Consider the following 23,228-nt stretch of genomic DNA (forward strand, 5'->3'; position numbering starts at 1 on the left):
TTATTTATTTTAATAATTTTTAAATTTTTTTGTTTTTTAAAAAGATTTATTTATTTATTTATTATGTATACAGAATGGGGTGCCAGATCTCATTATAGATGGTTGTGAGCCACCATGTGGGTGCTGGGAACTGAACTCAGGACCTCTGGAAGAGCAGTCAGTGCTTTTAACCTCTAAGCCATCTCTCCAGCCCGAGTTAAGCTACTTATATTCAATGTTGTTATTGTTAAGTATGAATCTATTCCCGTCATTTTCTTTCTTTCTTTCTTTTTTTTTTTTTTTAGTATTTTCTGTTTGTTAGAATAGCAATAGAAAACGTAAGGAGATTATACCCAAAAATCTTCCCTAGTCTTGGGAAAGATACAGACATCCAGGCACAGGAAACTCACAGACCCCTAAGAGGAGTGACCAGAAGGGTCCTCTTCAGGCTGGAGCTGGAGCTCAAGTGCTTGGTGTGTACAAGGCCCTGGCTTAAATCTCCAGCCCCCACCCTCCAACCCCACCAAAAACCGTCTTCTTAGTCACAAAGCTCAAAGTCTCAAACAAAGAGCTTTCTAAAAGCAAATCACATGTGAGAGACTAGACTAGATGATAACAGATTCCTTATCTTTTGGTTTTTCTTTTTTTTTTTTTGGTTCCTTTCTTTCTTTCTTTCTTTCTTTCTTTCTTTCTTTCTTTCTTTCTTTCTTTCTTTTTTTTTTTTAAACAGAGTCTCTCTCTGTATAACCCTGGCTGTCCTGTAACTCACTCTGTAGACCAGGTTGGTCTTGAACTCAGAGATATGACTGCCTCTGTCTCTCAAGTGCTGGGATTAAAGGCGTGCGCCACCACTGCCAGACACCTGGCTTCTTTCTTTCTTTTTAAAAAGGCGCGCGCGCACGTGCATGCCACCATGCATGCACTTGCAGAGGACAGAGGAGTTGAGTCTCCCCACCACTTTGGTCTTGGGGATCAAACTCAGGTCATCAGGCTTAGCGGCAAGTGCCTTTATCCTGGTAGCAGCCTTTACCCACTGAGCCATCTCAGTGGTCCCAGATCCCTCATCTTTTATGTGTTTTGTGTTCTATTGGTCTTCTGATGGTCAAGTCTACTTGGTTTTCTTCTTCATGTGTATCTGTTGTCCCAGTGAGTTTTATTATTTTGCCTTGACTGTTTTGGGCATTACTGTCATTGGACTCCAGGACTCCCTTAAGTATTTTTTTTTCTTTTTCTGTGTGTGTGTGTGTGTGTGTGTGTGTGTGTGTGTGTGTGTGTGTGCCAGTGTAGTGGTAATGAACTCCTTCATCTTTACTTGCCTAAGAAAATCTTTCCCTCCCCTTCGTTTCTGAAGAGCAGCTGTGCAGGTTATAGAATATGCTGTAGACAGCTTTTTCTTATGTGATTTTGAACTTGTTATCCCATTCCCTCTTGGTCTGTAGTTTCTACTGGGAAATCTGCTGTTGGTATAAAGGGATTCCTTGACTGTGACTTGCAACTTCTGTATCTGTGTGCTTGCACGTGCATACATTTGCAAGTGTGACCAAACTGACATGTGTACAAGCCTGTGGTACATTCGTTCTTCTTCTTCTTCTTCTTCTTCTTCTTCTTCTTCTTCTTCTTCTTCTTCTTCTTCTTCTTCCTCCTCCTCCTCCTCCTCCTCCTCCTCCTCCTCCTCCTCCTTCTCTCTCTCTCTCTCTCTCTCTCTCTCTCTCTCTCTCTCTCTCTCTCTCTCTCTCTTCCTTCCCTCTTCCTCCTCCTCTTCCTTCTCCTCCTCCTCCTCCTTCTGGTTTTTCAAGACAGGGTTTCTCTGTGTTGTTCCTGGCTGTCCTGGAACTCACTCTGAAGACAAGGCTGGCCTTGAACCCTCATAGATCCATCTGCCTCAGCCTCATAAATGCTAGGATTAAAGGCGTGTACCACCAGCCTGGCTATGATACATTTTTTTGACTGATGATTGGTGTGGGAGGGCCCAGTTCACTGTTGGTGGTGTCATCCCTGAGCTGGTGGTCCTGAATGTATGAGAAAGCAGGCTGAGAAACCATGAGACACAAGAACTCCTCTATGGCCTCTGCATCAGCTCCTGCCTCCAGGCTCCTGATCTGGGTTCCCTGAATGGTGGACTGTGCTGTGTAAGTGGAAGTCAAATGAACCCTTTCTTCTCCGGGTTACGTTTGCTCATGATGCTCGTCACAGGAATAGAAAGGAAACTACCACACTGTGGCTGGTCTGGACCAGGCTGGCCTTAGACTTGAAGCAATCCCCTGCCTCTGCCTCCTGGGTGCCATTATTACAGGCTGACAGCACCTCCTCTTGCTTTGGATTCTCTTATTAGTCTTGGACTTTTGACATTTGGACTGTACTGTACTATGCAGAGGAGCTGGTTTGGGATAAGTTCTCTTTGGAATCCTTGGAACCTGCTGGTCTTGGCTGTTTACACCTTTCCAAAGGTTGGGAAAGCATTTAGCTATGAGCTCTCGGAATAGTGTCCCCATGTTTTCTTCTTCTCATGTAACACCCATAAAGTGAATATTTGTTTGCTTAATGGTGTTCCACAAGTCTCATAGGCTTTTTTCGTTCTTTTTATTCTTTATTACTTTTTTTTTTTGGTTTGAGTTATTTCAAAAGACCTCTCTTCAGGTTCAGAAATTTTTTTTTTTCTACTTGGTCTACCCTCTTGTTGAGATTCTCCATTGTATTTTTTATTTCATTGATTGAATCCTTCAGTTCTAGATTTCTGTTTGGCTCTTACAATGTCTGTCCTGCCTGCTCTTCAGTTTTTTTTTTTTTTTCAGGTCATTTGCTTTCTTAGGTTTCTTGAATTCTCCATCTGTTCTCTCTTGAATTTCCCCCAAATCTCCCTGGGTCATTATTTCGAACTCGCTTTTAGAAATGTCATGGGTTTCCTTTCCTCTGTTTCTGGGAGTCTCTCTGTGCCTTGCCTGTTGCTTTCTTGACTCTGTCCCCCAGCTTGTCTGTGCATCTTGTGTCGCAGTCACCTCGTCTGGGTTTGCAGAGTAGCTCTGCACTGACTCACAGGTTGATGTCTGACGTTGCACTTTGGTTTGGAGAGGGGCATGAAGGTCTGGTTTCTGCACAAATTCCTTAGCTGTAGTTGACATCAGCAGTGTTCGTGAGTATCTTGTTGACTTAGATTGCAAGTGTCTGTGGAGGGGGCAGTGTGACTGGGCAGGGCATGGGGCTGCCAGGGCTGTGTGACCTTAGGACTTGGTGGAGCAAGCACCTATCACTGGGCATGGCTGGGTCACTCTGGCAATGGGGAACATATCCTCAGGCCCTGCAGAAGCAAGCACTACTGCTAGTAGGGACGCCCGGAAGTGGGGGTGATGGCACCAGGAGTATGGGAGCAGTGTGTGTGCCCTGCAGTCCTGGGAAAGCCTCATCTGAATCTCTTCCTTTCTAGGAACTTAATCTTGATAGCTGGAGTTGAAAACTAGGCTTCTTTGTGATACTTTCATACACATAGTTTCTACCCCCTCCCCCTCCCCACTCCCCCTGGTTCCATCCCCATTCTGCTCCCACGTCACATATATTTAAATCTGCCTTCCATTTTGACAAAAACATACAGTATTTGTCCTTATGCATTCAGTTTATTTCATGTTACATAATGGCCCCCAGAGCCCTTTATTGTCCTACGAATATCATGATTTCATTTTTCTTTACCACTAAAGAACTCCCATATTTCTACATGTATATGGACCACATTTTCACATTATCCATGCATGTGCTGGTGAGCATGCAGGCTGTCTGTCTGGAATAGTGTTACAAGTGTCTGTAGCATGCTGACTTCGATTCTTTCTAGTGTCCACCCAGGATTGCCACAGCTGGGGCCTAGGGGGTTCTATTGCCAGTGTTTCAAAAGAACGTCTACACTGATTTCCACAGTGTCAGCACCTACCAGTCTACACTCCCACAAGCAGTACGCAAGAACTCCTCTTTAACCACACCCTGACCAGCACTTTTTATTTACTTGTTTGTTTCTTTTGTGTGTGTGTGTGTGTGTTGTTTTTGGAGATGGAGTCTCTCTGTGTAACAGTCTTGGCTGTCCTGGAACCAGGCTGGCCCTGAACTCCTAGAGATCTTCCTGCTTCTGCCTCCTGAGTGCTGGGATTAAAGTCGTGTGCCACCAACGCCCAGCTGTTTGTTTCTTTTTTTGTTTGTTTGTTTCGAGACAGGGTTTCTCTGTGTAGTTTTGGTGCCTGTCCTGGATCTCTTGCTCTGTAGACCAGGCTGGCCTTGAACTCATAGAGATCCGCCTGGCTCTGCCTCCCGAGTGCTGAGATTAAAGGCATGCGCCACCACTTCCTGGCTATTTCTTGATAAGAGCCATTTTGTCTGGGAATCTCATTGTGGTTTGGCATTTGTCTGATGGCTGAGGATGTTGGCCCTTTTTACGTGCTTTTTAGCCAGTTGCATTTATTCTTGTGAGAACTGTAAATGGAGAGTTTGCCCATTTATTGGCTGGGTGGTCGGGGTTATTTGATTTTTGGAGTACTTTGTAAATTCTGGACGTTAATCTCTGTCTGATCTAGAGCTGCCAGGGACTTTCCCGAGCCTAGAGTTGTGTCTCTCTACAAGCTCCACTTTAGATGGAGCTTCTAGTAGGGAGAACTGTAGTGTCAAGTCCTGGAGCATGGTGGATATGTCTGGGGGCCCCTCGGGAATGAGCCTCACTCTTGTGGAGCGATGGCAGTGTCAGGAATGTGGTACATGTCCCCAGCGCCTGCCATGGTGAGCATTACTGGAGATGGCACCTTACGGCAGGAGCAGTGGTGCTGAGGACCTGGACCAATGGAGGTGTGTCTTCAGGCTGCACACTGGCCAAAACTCACAGCAATTCTAGGGGACCAGAGCCCTGGGTCCCAGGGAGCAAGCGTTTTAACCAAATCTGGAGAGGGACATCTTTGTTGTTCCCGGTTACTAGGACTCTGTTGGGCAGAGGTGCCAGGACGTCGGGGCACAGGCTGGTTTTGTTTAAAGGCCGCAGACTTTGTGTGGGTGTGAGGAACTTTGGACTTTTTTTTCTCCCTAGAACTCTTCATGTTCTGATGGTCATAACTTGGCTTCATTAATTCATTAGCGGCTTGCAAATAAATCTCAAAGCAATTAGTAGATGCACAATGTTGGTTCAGACCCTATTATTCCCTTTGTATTTGTGGTTGAAATAGTTCTATAGGGAGCAGCCGCCCCTCAGTCAAATTTGCACTCCTTGGCTACCTAATTGTGTGACTGGTAAAGGAAAGGCAGAATCCATGTTTTCCTGGCTCACCCCACAGTTCTTTAAATAAAACCACTCTCCCAGTGGCCCCAAAAAGTTAAGAAATAACTGAACTCATGAATTCAAAGATAGTTGTGTGTTTTAATTGGCTGAAATAATTACTGTTATTGCAGCCGAAATTATCCTATTTTTCTAAGCAGTCCTCGAGCCCTTGGCCTTGCCTCTGGTGTTCTTTCAGAGCATGCTTGCTATCCGGTTTGGAAAAGGGCTGAAGCAGGTTCATCTAGAATCCTTCCTATTGGCTGGACTCGGCTGTCTGTCCGTGGAGCCCAGGGTCTTGACAGTGGGAATTTGTGCTTGGAAACCACAGTCTGGGCACTAGCAGTACAGAAAGCTACTGCATTGGTCATGGATTGTAGGCCATTAGTTCACCTTTGGATCCACATTCAGCACCACTGGGTTTTTATTTAACCCCTGGGATCTTCCTGACACTGGGACAACAATCAGAAAACTGTCTTCTTGAGCCCAAGGCACATGAATAACAACAGGGAGATGTGATGGAGAACCTGTAGATGATTTTTTTCCGTTTCTTTTTATTAACTAATTCAGTTAGTTAATTATGGAGGGGCAGTGACTGGGCACACGTGGGTGGAGCTCAGAGGACCACTTATGTGGGTTGTTTTCTCCTTCCGTGTGGGTCCTGTGGACTGGACTCAGGTCTTGGCAGCAAGCACCTTTACTCACTGAGCCATCTTGCTGAACATCTGGATGTCTTTTCAATGTTAGGGTGTATGACAGCAGAGATGTATGGTCATGCTAGGGCTCACAGAAGTCCCTTCGAATGGTTCTTTGTGCTGGCAAAACTGGGGTGCACAGGCCCATTTGTTTTTTGGTTTTCAGCATTTACATTTTATAAATATGTGTTGTGGAGGCCTGCTCTTTTCTGAAGGGAAGCAGGAGCAGTGGACCTGGGGAAGAAGGGAGGTGTGTATTCGGAGCTGGGAGAGTGGAGGGTGGGGAGGCTGCGATCCTGATGTACTGTAAATTATACAATTAAAAGAAAAAAATAAATTACTCAGAGCTAAAAAAATAAATACGTATTATTGTAGAATATTATTATTATTATTATTATTATTTTTTTTTTTTTTTGGTTTTTTGAGACAGGGTCTCTCTGCGTAGCTTTGCGCCTTTTCCTGGATCTTGCTCTGTAGACCAGGCTGGCCTCGAACTCACAAAGATCCACCTGCCTCTGCCTCCCGAGTGCTGGGATTAAAGGCGTGCGCCGCCGCCGCCTCCGCCGCCACCACCACCACCACCACCACCACCACCACCACCACCACCACCCGGCAAGGTGTGTTACTTTTGTTTATGTTGCATTTGTTTAACTCTGTGAAGCTGTGTTACTGTGCCTGTCTCAAATACCTGATGGTCTAATAAAGAGCTAAACAGCCAATAACAAGTCAGGAGGTGGGGCTGGCAGGCAGAGAGAATAAATAGGAGGAGAAATCTAGGAGGAAAAGAAGAAAGAGCAAGAGCAAAGGAGGAGGATATCAGGAGCCAGCCACCCAGCTACACAGCCAGCCATGGAGTTGAAAGGACCAAATAGATGCCATAACAGGCTGCTCAGTCTTCTCTCAGAGATCAGGCCTTAATTTCAGTTTCCTGAGACTTGAGCAAGCAGTTCCTGGGAGGGCCGTGAACAAAAGACATAGTCCTTGCAGTAGCTCCCTTTCTGCACGTACTCTGACTGTTCAAGGTTCAGTCAGTTGTTTACTGTCTGGGACTTCTCACCAACTTAGAGCTATGTGCGTGGGTCAATATGAACATGCAAGGCCAGCCAGCCTCCATGGCAGCTCAAGGACAGAGCCTGGGCCACTGAGTCAGCCCCCACTGTCAGTACGTGCAAGGCCAGCCAGCCTCCATGGCAGCTCAAGGACAAAGCCTGGGACTTGTCCTGGCCTGCCCCAAAATGGTAATTGTAACCCCCAACCACTAAATTCAAAGGTTACACACTCTCACCCAATCACATGACACCAAGGCTTGTATCACCCTGTTTGCAGTTTTTCCCTTTAAAAACCCCTCACCCTGAGAGCTCAGGACCATCCTCCTCCACCCGCTGTTGGACATGGACCAAGCCTGAGCTTGCTTGTTATCAGTAAACCCCTTTGTGTTTTGCATCGGATATCGGCTCTGTGGTGGTCTTGCTTAGGGGTCTTGCAGAGTAAGAGTGAAAGTAATATTACAGAAGTAAGAAAAGGAAAAAGCCCAGAGGCAAAAGGTAGACAGGATAATTTAAAGTTAAGAGAAGCTGGCAAGAAACAAGCCAAGCTAAGGCCGGTATTTATAATTAAGAATAAGCCTCCATGTGTGATTTATTTGGAAGCTGGGTGGTGAGCCCCACAAAGAGCCAAAGAGCCCAAAGAGTAAAGACAAGCAACATATTGTAATTACATTATTTTGAAATCAAATCTAGAAAACGAAGCAATGAGTTTACAATAAAAACTACCCAGTGTTCTCACTTTCTCAGATGTCCACTGAAGTGCTCAAGGGATGAGGGGCCTGGAGTTCCCATGAGGCTCTGCACACAGCCTTTCCACGTGGCGTTTTGGCTGGATGCTAGCCTCCCTGCTAGCCTCCCTGCCTCCCACTTGGTCCCTTTACGGAAGATGATGCCCCCCTACCTGGATTTCTCCTGTGGGGTGGGGGTGAGCCTGATGGGCTGCTCTTCCTGCTTCATGATGTGGTCTTTTCCTGACTCAGTGGCATCACTGAATGTCTCCTTGGCTATCGTCCTTCTATGGGATGGTCTGCGTCAGTTTTCCCTTTTCTTTTTCTCTGTTTCCTTCTTTGTTTGTTTCTTCTCTCCCTCCATCCCTCCCTTCTTTTTCTTTCTTTCTTTCTTTCTTTCTTTCTTTCTTTTTTTCTTTCTTTCTTTCCTTCCTTTCTTTCTTTCTTTCTTTCTTTCTTTCTTTCTTTCTTTCTTTCTTTCTTTCTTTCTTTCTTTCGGACAGAGTGTCTTAGTTAATGTTGGATTTGATGTGATGAAACACTGTGACCAAAGTGACTTGGGGAGGAAATGGTTTGTTCAGCTTATGCTTCTGCATCACAGTTCATCATTAAGAAGTTAGGGCAGAACCAGGCAGTGGTGGCACATGCCTTTAATCCCAGCACTCGGGAGGCAGAGCCAGGCAGATCTCTGTGAGTTCGAGGCCAGTCTGGTCTACAAAGTGAGTTCCAGGACAGGCTCCAAAGCTACACAGAGAAACCCTGTCTTGAAAAAACAGTCAGGGCAGTACCTCAAGCAGAGCAGGAACCTGGAGGCAGGAATTGATGCAGAAGCCATGAAGGAATACTGCTTACTGGCTTGCTCATGCCTTTCTCAGCCTGCTTTCTTATAGATCCCAGGACCACCAGCCCAGGATGGTTACAATGGGCTGGGACCTTCCACATCAATAACTAATTAAGAAAATGTCTTATAGGCTTGCCTGCAGCCTGATCTTATGGAGGCATTTTCTTTTTTGGTTTTTCAAGAGAGGGTTTCTCTGTGTAACAGTCCTAGATGTCCTGGAACTCAATTTGTAGACCAGGCTGGCCTCGAACTCACAGAGATCCACCTACTTCTGCCTACCAAGGGTTGAGATTAAAGGTGTGCACCACCACCACCCAGCTATAGGCATCTTAATTGAGTTTCCCTCCTTGCAAATGACTTTAGCTTGTATCAAGTTGACATAAAACTATCTAGTACATAGGGTCTCCCTGTACAGCTTTGGATAGCTTTGAACTCTATATGTAGGTCAGGATGACCTAATTTTACAGAGATCTGCCTACCTCTGTCTCCTGAGTGCTGGCTGAAACTTTTTTTTTGATAGGAGGTGATTAAATGTCTTTATGATCATAGCATTGTAATTGAGAGATTATGTTACCTGAAGCTGAACATTTTTTGACTAATAAACTATGAAACAGCTGACAATCCTAGAGTAATTTGTGGTAGTTTGAATGTAATTGGCCCCTATAAGCTCATAGGGAGTGGCATTATTAGGAGGTGTGGTTTTGTTGGAGTAGGTGTGGCCGTGATGTTGGAAGTGTGTCACTGTGGAGGCAGGCTTTGAGGTCTCATACATGCTCAAGCCATACCCAGTGTTTCAGTTCACTTCCTGTTGCCTGATGATCAAAGATGTAGAATTCTCAACTCTTTCTCCAGAACCCTGTCTGCCTATACACTGCCATATCCCAATGATGATAATAGACTAAACCTCTGAAACTGTAAGCCAGCCCCAATTAAATGTTTTCCTTTATAAGAGTTGCCATGGTCATGGTGTCTCTTCACAGCAATAGAAACCCTAACTAAGACAAATGTAAGTATCTACTTTCCATTGCTACAGCACAACATGTTGGTGATATATACAGGAAAGGTTATTTAGTTAACAGCTTTGGAAGTTCAAGAGCCTGGCATCAATATCCGCTTGAGCCTGGTGCAAGGCCCCTCAGCTGTCATATGGCAGATGACTAGAAGCCAGAGTGGGAAGGGTCAGTCTGACCCTTTATTCCCACCCTCTCACAAAGCTACGCAGGTCTCACGAGATCTACACAGCTTCACAGCTCCCTCAACAACCAACAGCCTATCGTTTCAAGGTCCAGTCTCCTAACACAACCACACTGAGGACCACGCCTCTAATAGATAAAGCCTAGTGGGTGGGTGGGGATAAATACCATCCAAATCATAGTGGTGCCTGTTCCCTCTCAGTGTGCCCACTTAGTGCTCCCACTCTTCCTGCCCAGGTTCTATGCTCATTAGGTCTCAGAAAAAAAGCACACCCCAGACGGCTGGAGTGGTAATTCCCTCCTTTGGCACACAGTTTTCCCTGTCTCCCTGGCCCTGGCACCAGTCCCTGGAAGAATAAGAAGGGTCCCTATCTCTACTTTGTAGAGCTGCACCTAAGTCCTAGAGATGTTCCAGGCAAGTAGCCGTTACTCAATTAATATTTGGAAATAATGCACATATTATTTTAGCACCCTAGCCATGCCCTACCCAATATAGGTTTGTTTTTTTTAAAAAAACAAAACAAAACATTTATTTATTTTTATTTTATGTTCATTGGTGTTTTGCCTGCATGTATGTCTGTGTGAGGGTGGCAGATCTTTGAGTTACAGACAGTTATTAGCTGCCATGTGGGTGCTAGGAAGTGAACCTAAGTCTTCTGGAAGAGCAGTCAGTGTTCTTAACTGCTGAACCATCTCTCCAGCACCCCCAATATAGGTTTAAAGAAAAAAGAAAGAAAAAAAAACCCTTCTACAGTGGATTAAAGGTCTCACAACTCTCAGAAGTGGAGAAATTCAAAGTAGACTGCTAACCCCTGCCACACACCACATGCCATATACCTTCCTGGCAAACTAAAGAGTCATATGGGGAAGCAAGAAGCTAATTTTTATAGTTTCTCTAAAATTATAATGGATTTATTATTGACCAATAGAAAGATAAAATACGATTTGTACAGCCAATGAGATGTTACTTAGCCTTTAAAAGAATGGAAATTCTGACAGAGGCTCACCGTGAAAACATAAACAACCCGATTCCACTCATAGAGACCGATAGAGGTATCAAACTTGTGGAGACAGAAAGAAGGGTGGAACTGGGGCTGGAGGAACCATTGGAGATGTGTTTAATAAGTCTAGAGCAGAGAGTTCTAGAGATGAAGGTAGGGATGGCTACACAGCATTGTGAATCTATCCAACACCACAGAACCACACACTTGAAACAGTTAAGATGACAGGTCGACTTCATGGATATTTTATCATCATTCAAACTTTAGTGCCACACACAACATGCCAATCCTAAGAGTGTATGAAGTGAATATCTGGTTTAAACCAGCCTCCACGATGAACCCCACAGGGTCCACCCCTCGATAAAATAATAGTGTCACAGTTGTCCCATTGAAGCCCTAAGTTCACCCTCAAATTCCTCCCCACCCTACCCTCAAAAGGTCCCCCTTCGAAGATCAGGTGCCTCAGTTCCTCTCTCTTCCACATTCTTCAGGCAGAGAACAATGCGACTCCCATGTCCCCTGTGGCTCCTTTCTTTCCTCCATGAATATTTTGGGAATGTTTTCCTTCCTTTCTTTTTTCTTGCTATTATCTGTTAAACTTGTGTACATGCCATATTCTCTTTGCTGTGTCTCATGTATTTTACAGTTACATATAAATATGTAAAGTGCTAAATATGAAAGCTGACACCTTGAAAAAAAAAAAAACCCAACGAACTGTTTTCATAGCCTCTGGGTAGAGAAGCATAACATCAAAGACAGAAGTCACAGTGCACAGGTTGACATGTCGGATGGTAAAACAGCTTAATATGCTTGTGGATAAAATGTACCTGAAGCAGAGCAGGGAATGTGACACACAGACTAGAAGCAAGCGAGAGAACATGCATGTTCTACAAATCAGATGATGGACACCTCCCCGTCACCATTCTCATGTACTCGGGCACACTTGAGGAGGTGTGCAAACAAACAAATCATTCTTTCACCAAGGAATCCCACTTTGAGGAAACAACCAGAGATGTGCACTAAAATTCATATACAGGACATCTTTCTCAGTCCCATCTGTAATCAGAAAAAAATGGAAGTGACCCAAATGTTAAGCAGCAGGGGACAGCTCTAAACATCAAAGTCCCCGAAATGCTCTCCAGAGACCTGTCTGTGTGCGCGGGGAACGGGTTAGAGTTTAGTTCCGTGAAAAAGGCAGATAATACTCAGGTAGTTTGCTATCTGGAGTGCAGAATGATGTGGTTGCTTTGAAGGGCATTCTGATGCTCTCTTTTCAAGGTAAACACACATAGATCGCACAACTAGAAAACTTAATCTCAGCCCCTAGTCCCACAGAAACACAAGTGTGTGGCTGCATGAAGCTGAGACCAAGGGTTCACGGAGCTTTATTTACGGTAAACCAAAGGGAACAGCCTAGGTATCAGCAGCTGAGTGAGTGAGGATCACACTGTGGTATGCCATGCTGTGGAATAGGACTCAGCACTGAAAAGTGGGGAGCTTCCAGATCTGTCTCCAAAGTGTTGAGACTCTTCACGGAAGAGCGTTCCCATTATGGAATCTACCACACATGCCATTTTGAAAAAGGCAGACCAGAGTGACAGGAAAGAGTTTGCCAGGGTTAGGGATCATCTGCAAATAGGCAGAAGGAGCCTCTGGGGTGAAGGAAGTGCTCTGTATCGTGATGTGGTGACGGCCCCAAGGCTGCCTTGCAAGTGTTGCTTCGAACTGCCTAGTCTTCCCAATAAGGGGAGTGTGAAGGCCTAGACTTGACTTTACAGGATATCCTGTCTACAGTTTAGGCCCTTGAAGATATCTAGATAATCCTGATGAGCAGTCCAGATAATCCTGTTCAGTGGGTTGTGGTTCCCCACCAAAAGTCTAACCCAGTGGTTTCCACACCCAAAGTCTAGACCAGTAGTTTCAAAAGATCACCTTGCCCCTTCTACCCAATCCCAAGTTGCCAATTCCTGGCTTGTGGTTTTTCCCTGTAAAAACCCTCTATACCTGGGCTCATGGCTGCCGCCACATTTCCTTCCATCTGCCATGCGGTGGCCCGGGTTAAACCTGAATAAAAGGACCCTTGTGTGCTTACATCAGAAACCGGCTCCTTGGTGGTCTCTGGGGGTTTAGAGAAATGGGTACAACAGGAGCAGGTAGAGCACTCGACTCATGGGCAAGAGTCCGTGGGCTTAATTCCCACCACCGCCCCCCACCCCAAAAAACCACAACTAAGCTAAATTTTAAAACAGTTTGTTTTTTAATATTGTTCCATTTATCCAATTATGATATTCAGAATAAGTTTTTTTTTAAAATTTAAAGTCAGGTGATAGCGAAGCCCACAGTTTTGACGACTGAACTAAATTAAGTTTTGCTCTCCAGTCTTATCCTGATGTAACTGACTATCAGAGGCCTCTTCCACCTGGTGACACCGCCTTCCCTCCTGTGACTCAGCAAAGACTTTCCACAGTGGCCATCAACAAGGAGACAAATGGAGGCAGCAGTCTGGTCCCTCAACTCCCCCATCCTGAAGTGTTCACTATGAATTGAGTCACATGACCCCACCTCAACAGCAAGGAGGCTGGGAGGTGGCGGGTGAGAAAGATGACCAGCTAATGCAGGCTCTTCCCTGTCTCATTCCCTCAAATCACTTGTTTAGCTCACACATAGGACCTAGCTCTCACTCTTAAAACCTGTCCCTGCCAGCCTTTAGCACTAGCCCGGCACACACCCGGGCTCCCTGGGTGATATGCATTGTCAGTCAGTTCTTAAGGCTCCCCTGCCCACAGCCTTCTGGGCTAAGCAAACAGGTTCTCAAGTCAGAGGTGGGCCCAAGCCTTTAGTCCCAGCACTCAGGAGGCAGAGGCAGGGGGATCTCTATGAGTTCGAGGCCAGACTGGTCTACAGAGTTCTAGGACAGCCAAAGCCACAGAGAGAAACCTGATCTCTGAAACAAACAAAAAACTCAAAGGAAAACAGTTTCTCTATCCTTTCCACATAGCCCAGGGACCAGAGGGGGAGAATCATTCCCATCAGAAACTGTCCAGACATTCCAAATCCTGAGCCATTTTGGGACCCCCCTCCAGGCAGTCTGGCCACCCAGGGAGTCTCCCCTGAGGCCTATTGTCACTGTTTGGGGAGGAGGCCACCTGCCCTGGGTCTTTCAGAGCCTCACCGTGGAATGACTCCTTTCTTGTTTTGTTTTTGCATCTTGGCCCCACCGGGAGAAAGATTTCCTACCTTCCCCATCTGTTCTCTTGTCTTCTGGAAGTGTGATGGTCTATTTAGTCCCATTTTAAATTTCAAGTCATCAAAGGCTTTGATAAACCTGGGCAAGGTAGCTACACTTCCCTTAGAGCCCAAGGCCTCTCCTCCAGTGCCTGCATACTATTCTATGCTATTCTCCGTCTAACTGATAACCTGCTGCGATAAATGCATCTCCTACGCTCCCCTGGCTTCTGCCTCTCTGTGGTCTCAGTAATGCCAAGGGCAGTCTGTGTGGAGAGGGCAAGCAGGACGCCAGGCCCTTAGTCCAACCTTTGGCCTGAGACAGCTTCACCCACTGAGAGGGTTTGCAGGGTTTAAGGTTCCAAGTGCTTGAATTGCTGAACTGTCTCTCCCTGGGAGGAATCTAGAAGCTGCAGGAATGCTCTCTCTACCCACCTCCACCTCCGTCTGTTTTTTTAGATAATAACTTAGAATGTACAGACCATGCAATGAGAAGAATATATTGTTATTAGCATAAACAATATAAATATTTTAACTTTTAAAACCTGAACTACAGAAGATCAAGCAGTAACTACTGATCTATAAAAAGTCATCATTAGCATATAGAAATAATATTTAATTAGAAGCTACAGGTGATTGTGAGTCACTCCACATGGATGCTGGGAACCAAACTCAGGTCCTCTGCAAGAGAGCCACACTGGTTCTTAAGCCACACAGACATCACTCCAGCTCCATAAATGACATTTCTTTGCTAATGTTACATAACTACCCAACAGTGACCATACAGTGGGTGAGATATAACTTAATAGTGTCATATCAATTTTGCTAACTCCAAAGATTTTTTTTTTCAATACAGGGTCTCAATACACATAGTCCTGCTGCCTTAGCCTCTGGAGTGCTGAGGTTACAGGGACCCATAGCTATTTGGAGCTAGAAAATATTAACACAAATACTGACAATTTGTCAACCCATAAATCTAGATGACCATTTGTTTACTAGTAAATTGAATTGTTTTCTCTGAAGTAAAATAATTTTGCTTCAATTCTTCCTTTTTTTTTTCCCCGAGACAGGGTTTGTCTGTATAGTTTTGGTGCCTGTCCTGGATCTCACTCTGTAGACCAGGCTGGCCTCGAACTCACAGAGATCCACCTGGCTCTGCCTTCCGGGTGCTGGGATTCTTTCCTTTTTAAGTCAGCTTGCTTTAAAGATATCCACATGTTCAATATGCTCGCTTGAAGTTCAGCCTACACCAAATAGTTTTTTAACCTAAATATGGACCGATCCTTCTGGAGAAAGTAGGAATGTACAGCCAAGACCACTGGGCCATTGAAGAGATGGCCACACACCCTGAGCACCCCCGTCTGGTGTGATGGGGGGGGCAGCTAATAACTGGATATGCAATGTTACCAGACATCACCAGGTCCGAACCATTGCGTCTGCCTGCCACTGTGGCAGATACAGAAGGTTTGGCATCCCCTCCATACTCTGCTTTAGTCCTCTGTTTTCATCCAGTTCTTTATGGGGAGATGTTACTCGAAGTTCACACGGAATCCCAGAGTTTCCACAAGCCTTCTTAATTTTCTCGCAGTGACCAAGGTCAGAAGCTGAACCCGCCAGCACTAAAGCCCTGCACTGACAGTCTGCCTTCAGAAGCAACTGCACTCGATCTGCAAGCTACTCAGAGCTTTTCTTAACCATCTGGAGTCCTTCCGGACTTTCTTCCTCTTCTTCTTCTTCTTCTTCTTCTTCTTCTTCTTCTTCTTCTTCTTCTTCTTCTTCTTCTTCTTCTTCTTCTCCTTCTTCTGTTCCTTCTCCTCCTCCTCCTTCTTCTTTTAAATAATTTATTTTTATTTTATGTACATTGGTGTTTTGCCCACATGTAGGTGTTTTGCCTACATGTATGTCTGTTTAAGGGTGTCTATAGTTGTGAACTGCCCTCTGGGTGCTGGGAATTGAACCTGGGTCCTCTGTAGGAGCAGCCAGTGCTCTTAACCTCTGAGCCATCTCTCCATCCGGGACTTACTTCTTTGAGGCCACGGTAAGACTGTCTTTCCTCTGACTCCAATCTCCCTATGGTCAGAGTCTCCAGGAATCATTATCAAGAACATCAACAAGAACAATCTCTTTCTCACCCCCGTCTTTGTGGATTTCTGACTTACCCGGTCCCTTTTTGATTCCTTTCAAATTCTCATCTTCCTTACGAGTCTCACGGAATGTACCTGAGAGCTAGCTGTAGGCACTTTCACTCAGCTCTCTGCACTACAGCGAGGAACTCAAGGACTAACTTGGTTGCCTTCTAGATAATCCCTGGACACAGCATCACTGTGGGATGGGCCTCAGCCATGCTGAGTTATTGTCCTGGCCATCACCACCAGAGCCAGGCCGAGGCTGCTCTTGTGAGAATCTTGATGGCAGCATTGCTCTTTTAAAGTCAGCTTTGCTCACCCTCTTGCCACTGTTGGTTTGTTTTGTGCTGTCTTTCGTAGTGCTGGGGTGGTGCCCCAGAGCCTTGCCACCGAAGGCAGGCTCTCCGCCACTGAGCCACACCCCCAGCAACTCTGTGTCAGCAACACTAGCAGAGGCTGCATTAACCAAGTACCCTCATGGCTCATGTTAGAGAAGTTCATTCTGCCTCCCCACAGTCCCCTGCGGCAGGATGGGGGTCTGGGACCGAGGATCTGGCTCCCTCCTCTTATACTGATATGTTTCCCAAGATACCCAGAGCAGTGGAAGAAAGAAATAGAGGAGGGGCATCAGGTCAGAGGTGCCCCAGGAGGGCTGGAGAGAAGGCTCAGCGGTTAGGAGAACTGACTGCTCTTCCAGAGGTTCTGAGTTCAATTCCCAGCACCTACATGGTGGCTCACAACCATCTGCAATGAGATCTGGCACCCTCTTCTGTATATATAATAAATAAATAAATCTTTTTAAAAAAGTGCTTCAGGTTAGTGGCATACACAGCTGACATTAGGGGAAACAGCATGTGTGGTCATCAGAGTCCACTCAAGGCTGGGAGGGCTGGGTCCGTGCAGGCCTCAGGCACTCAGTGATACTGTAGCAAAAGCCCCCAGGGCAGGCCCACACAGTGACAGAAAGTGAGATTCTAACTGGACACAGTGGAGCCAAGGAGAGCTAAACTAGAAAGGAAAAGACGGGAGACATGGATGGGAAAGCAGGAAGAAGAGAGAGAGAAGGAGGTATGCGTGAAAGGGAAGATGGGGATAAAAACGGCAAAATGACAGAAAACTGGAGCGCGGTGATTCCAACTTCCCTGAGAGTCCAGAAAACCCATTTCCATAAAGATGATCGGCCACGCTCTTGGCTCAACCCCACGCAAAATGAAAATAGTGGGGTGTGGGGGTGCACACCTGTAATCCCAGCGCTTGAGGGGGTTGTTGAGGCAGGAGGATGGAGTTGGAAGCCAGCCTGAGTCCTTCTAGAAGGAGGGAGGGACAGAGAAGGTGTTGTAACAACACATGCTGCAATACTCAAAAAACCATTTAAAAGGAGCCAACCAAAGCTCAGGAATCCATTCCAGACAGAAGAGAATAATGGACACAAGTGAGAAGAACAGAAAAGATGTGCTAGAAATCAAGAAAGGACAGCAATCAAAGAGCATCTCGAATAAAGAGACGCGTGGAGGCAGCACCTGCATGCACCCGGGGTGAGGCCCCTGGCCGAGAACCTGGCAGGCAGAGTGCAGAAAGATGGGAGAGACTGTAAGACAGAAGGGAAAGCCTTCATGTAGGAACCAAGTAAAGAGTCCCCAACTGGAGTAAATGTCAGCACCACGGGCATAGTCCTGAACTACGTGAAAACTTGAAATAACATTGGATAAGCAAAAAACCTGAGCTGAGTGTTGAGATTAAAGGTGTGTGCCACCAATAGTTCTTGTTGGCTCCACTGTGTCCAGTTAGGACCCCACTTTCATCTGTGTGGGTCTGCCCTGGGGCTCGCCTGAATTTATAGAGAGTTAGTTCTAAGCCAGCCAGAGCTACATAGTGAGACTGTCTCAAGAGAAAGAAAAGAAGGAAGGATGGCTGATTTTAGATTTTGTGATTTAAGTTACACAGCTCAAGGGAGAATTAGGTTGTTTCTATCTTCTGTGTAATGACATTTTTTGCCTTATAGTTACAAATTGGCTACCTCAGTTCCAGCCATCATGTCCTTCCACAGACTTCAGTCTCCCTTTCTTATTTCTCTGGCTCGGAGGATCATCCTTACCTGCTCCCCTGTGTGCCCGAAGGTAGCCATACACTAGCCACTGGCCATGGAGGATGTGATTCCTCGAGTATGGAGGTTCTAGCGGGGGTGCAGATACTCAGGTATCTTTGATGGAAGGACGGTCCTCTTCTGTTGGGGATGATTGTTCTCTCTGACCAGGTAGGCAAGTTCTAGAGAGGGGACATGGAGGGGACCGGAGGGGAGGGACACTCTCTGAGCCAGTCAGGTTGGCAGAATCATCCAGTCAATGGGGTAAGAAATGCTCACCAACCTAAGACAGAGCACCTGTGTGGCCTGGGCAGGCGTGTCCATGATGGGTAAGGTGACCTGCTGACGTCCCATGCAACCTAAGTCAGAAGCTCATTTTTTAGTAAAAGGGGGACCTGTAGGGCCCTGGCCCCCGTTTTGGGTAACTGTTGCCTTGCTTGCTGACCGCGACCTTGATATCCTCCCTATGCTAATTCCCTCCTGGGTTTCAACCTCCTGAATGCTTAAGGGAAGTTCCTTGTCTGTGTATCCTACATAATGGGTGTTAACAACTTAGATGCAAGATTGCAAAACATTGATAACGGACTTCTGCCCTCCAGGGTTCTCCCATTGTGCTGTAAGCCTGTATTTAAGACCTCCTCCCAGCCGGGAGGTGGTGGCGCACACCTTTAATCTCAGCACTCGGGAGGCAGAGGCAGGTGGATCTCTGTGAGTTCGAGGCCAGCCTGGGCTACAGAGTGAGTTCCAGGAGAGGCGCAAAGCTACACAGCAAAACCCTGTCTTGAAAAAAAAAATTAAAAAAAAAAAAAGAAAGAAATACTGCAGCCAGATTACCCTCACGTCTGAGAGTGCAATCCTCTAATGCCTTGGATTAGTCTCCAGATCTGTCGAAAATAACTCTTTGTGGTGATGGAGAGGTTCTTAGTCTCCTCCCCGTGGCATTTACCAGCCCCATAGCTGTTGTGCAGTGAAGCGTAACGTAGGCACCCGAGGCAGTGACTCTGCTTAGGGAGGGTGGCTTAATGTGAGTTTGAGCAGCTGCATGTGGCTGTGTGAGGACAACACGGCCCGGAGGCTGGACGCTCGGAGTGAATCTGGACGTGTGAGCAGCAAGGGCTATGGCAGTGGAGGGAAGCTCTCATACCCAGGACAGGATCTCCTGGGGAAGAGCAGGGGAGGATGCTGGAGGCCTAGTGCATCCTCCTTGCAGTAGAAAGTGAGAGAGTGGGCCTGTAGGCACTGGTGGACCTTGTTGGACCAGGCTACAGCTCCTGAGGGCCTTGGTGAGGAGGACCCTGATGCTCAGGGTCCCCTGCTGAAGAGTTAGTTGCCGGAGAGCTCCCTAAATGTCCTTCTCTGCTACAAGTTCCCAGCCTGGCGTCACCAGCCCCACCTTGGGAGGGTGACTCTAACCACCAGAGAGGGAGATTGACTGCAAATTTCAGGTGGGATCACTCCATACCCCGAAAGCCACAGGCTTCCTCTGGTGCTCCAAGTGGAAGGGCTGTTTCTGGGCCATGACTCAGGAGGGTCAGTGGGAGCCTGAGACTGTCCTTCTGTCTCAGACACAGTGAGGGAATCAGCCATGAGCTAGGACCTCAGCATGAGAAACCAAAGCTCAAGGGTGGTAATGTGAGCAAGGATGTCAGCTAAGGTTGTCCCGTGAGTTGGCACCACAGTGTCCCTCCTGCTGGGTGGGGCAAACCTCAGGCTTTGGAGCACGACACCATTCCAGCCTTCTTGCCTCTTACCAGCTAGGTTCTGTTTAACCAGTTACTTTATGTCTTGTGTCTCAGTTTCTCCATCTGCAAAGTGGGTGTCTCAACACTATCTCATGGGATGATGGAGCCAGCTGTTTTGCCCTGGGCTTCTAGCCCTGAGGAGTATGGCCCTGGAAGCCTCTCGTGGGAACTGATTCGGCCTGGGCCTGAAGAACGAAGAGCAGGAATAGAAAGACTATTCCTTGGCTAGGCTTGGAGGGTTGTCTGTGAGCTTGTCATGGGTTATCAGGGTGGGTCCCCTGACTGAAGGCTTAGTTACTGCAGAGGTGTGTCGTACGATGACAGCAGCCACTGGCCATCCAGACAACTGGAACTGCAGGTGCACTAGGGGGCCAGATGCTGTGCCAACCCCCTTCCACCCTTGGAGTAGGAACACAGCTGCCTTCCTGAGCAGCTGGACTGGCAAGGCCAAGAGAGAGAAGTTGGTGCCTCTTCCTTCCTTTCTCTGGGGCCAAGGGGCTGGTTTGACCCATGAGCAGCTATTGCAGAGTGACAGGAGCAATTAAAGGTGCTTTGGCCTGAGCATCTCTACAGCAAAATGTCTTCATTAGTGGTGGTTTAATACATACATATATACATATGTGTGTGTGTGTGTGTGTGTGTGTGTGTGTGTGTGCCCCTGAGTGTATGCATGTGCACCACATGTGTACAGATGCCTGTGGAGGTCAGAAGAGCATAGGATCTCCTGTAACAGTAGTTATAGGTGATTGTTGGTGCTGGAACCAAACCCTAGTCCTCTGCAAGAGCAGCAAGTGGTCTCAACTGCTGAGCCGTCTCTCCAGCCCCTCCCTGGTGTTTCTGATGGTGTAACCCAGTGCTGGAGATTGTGTAGCTTACTCCCAGTCCGGGGTGTGTGCTTCTTCACACTCCAGATGGAGAGGAAACCTAGGGTTTTTCCCCCATTAAAATGTCGACTTACTAACTTATAATGGACATGGTGGTGTCAATTAGACATCACATGATCACTAACATTCTTTAAACTTACCTGCAGCAGGTTGGCATAGGCTAGCTCATGAGATGGCAGAAGAGGTCCCTGTGCTAGGGTAGAAGATGTCAGGCATCTTGAGACCCTGGTCTTAAAACATGCAGAGCCTCACCTTCACACACACACACACACACACACACACACACACACACACACACACCCGCTGTGCTGCACGCTCAGCATCTAGGAAGACAGAGCCTTCACTTAATGCAAACACTGCCTTTGCAGCCATATTGCAGTTTACCCGCGGTGAATGCTATCATTCATCCCACTGATATGCATGTTCTGAGCTCTTCTGGCACGCCAGGCCTTCTGCTCATCCCATTGGCATCACAGACAAAAACAGAGCCACAGTTTCTGCTCCTGAGAAGTCTCTGGTTTGATTGAAGAGACAGACAGACAGACACAGACCATCCAAAGTGCCCAAAGTCAGTGGAAGGTTTTCTCCATCAGAAATAAGGTTCATAAGGTGGGATATGGATGGGGAGCAAATTCCAACAGGCCTTGTAAATGCCAGTGGCTGGGGGTGACTGGCGCTCCCTCTCAGTGAGCACTTGTCATTCCCCGGAGTGGCCTGTCAACTCTGCTCCTAACAGCCGTGTCACAGAGTGGGTGCAATTGTGTTTCTGATGTGGGTTTGGGATTGGAACCCAGCCATGTTTGGCTTTTTGCACCTGTCCCAGGCCAGCTGGTCTTGATTCCTGAGGGTGAGACGTTCCCAGGTGAACTGTGACCTCAGGTTCCGGCACCTAGACGTGTGTGCATGTAGGCTTGGGAGGCAGGTGTTGTGCAAAGGACTGAAGGCTGAGGTGGACCTGATCTAAACCTTCAACACACAGAAAGAAAAAGTTCTCTAGACAGCACATCTGAAACTTCAGCCCAGACTTATGTGCTGGAGCAGGACCTTGCTGCCCAGCCTCTCCTGTCTTCTCTATGGCTGAGCTCTTGGGTGTGGTCTCTGAGCCTTGCTTGCCTTCCTGATGTACCTGTTGTGTGTCAGTCGCAGTGGGATGAGAGGCACCTCCCTGAGCTGCTCCTTGTCAGCTCATGTGGTACCATGAATGAGAAATGTCCCCCCAGGCTCAGGGATTTGAGTGCTTGGTTTCCGGTTGGTGGTGCTGCTGTTTGGGGAGTTACGGAAGGTGCAGCCTTGCTGGAGGGGATATGCCAATGGGAATGGGCTTTGGGGGTTCCTAGCATTGCCTGATTCCAGTTCACTCTTCCTACTCTGTGTTTGTGGTCGAAGATGTGATCTCTCAGAGTCCTGTTCATTCTGCCACGCCTGCCACTTGGCGCCATGCCGCTCTGCCATTCCGGACCGTTATCTCTCTGGAATGAGCTCTTCCTTCCATAAGTTATCTTGGTCACAGCAACAGAGAAGTATTTAATAGGCCTGGAGAGGAACGTTTCCACCTGAGCTGAGCGGCTGGGGCCTGCCCTTGAGGGAGGCCCAGGGGTGGGAAGTAATGGTGGTGTCCCCAACCATAGGACCCCGCTTGTCTGTTGAGAGCTCTTCTAACTTTATATCCTTTAGTTTTCATGATGAGATTCCAGGGTTAGAGCTGCATTGCGATGGTCTTGAAGGTAAGGAAGCGGAGGCAGAGAAAGGAGGTGGCCTGGTCAAGCTCACACAACGAGTCAAGGTGCAACCCTGAGATTCAAGTGTGGTAGCACACAAATGACGTCCCAGCATTGTAGGCTGAGGCAGAAGTGACAGTGCCTGGGCAGCCTAGGCTAGGTAACGGGACTCTGTCTTAAAGAAAAAAGTAAAAAAGTGTGTAGCTTTGGAAGGGCCTTAACACCAGCAAACCTGCACACACCCACCAAGTCGACCAGATTCGGGGGCTGGGACATGAGGCCAGCTGCACCAGGCCAGCTGCTCTGTCTGTGACCCTGCTATCATCTGCTGTCTTGGAGCTGGGGAAACAGAAACAGTGAGGCTAAGCTGTGTACCCAGAGTCACACAGCTTGTGAGGTTCAGGGCTAGGAAGAGGTTGTCGCAGAACTCTGAAGACAAACAGGCCATGAACGTCCCGAGCACCAGGGCCAGCTTGGGACATGGGCCTTGAGTGACAGTGCAGCCATCTTTCCCAGCCCATCTTTGAAACATGCTTCTCTGAAGGTCCCTTTGCTCTGGCCAGAGGGAGAAGAGAAGACGTCTGGGGAAGCAGGCCTATCTGGCCTGCCCTTGGGAAGATGTGAATACATGTGCACTCACCACACACAGGGCACCAACCACAGACTGAAGAGCGATGTCACTCAAGTCCCAC

At 47.2% G+C, this 23,228-nt stretch overlaps 1 pseudogene; it reads right to left on the reverse strand.

The window, feature by feature from the left end:
- Positions 1-23,228, reverse strand: part of LOC131916985 (bifunctional phosphoribosylaminoimidazole carboxylase/phosphoribosylaminoimidazole succinocarboxamide synthetase-like) — a 53,204-nt pseudogene that overhangs the window by 12,520 nt on the left and 17,456 nt on the right.

This window comes from Peromyscus eremicus, chromosome 8a (genome assembly GCF_949786415.1).
Source record: "Peromyscus eremicus chromosome 8a, PerEre_H2_v1, whole genome shotgun sequence".
Classification (NCBI taxonomy): Eukaryota; Metazoa; Chordata; class Mammalia; order Rodentia; family Cricetidae; genus Peromyscus; species Peromyscus eremicus.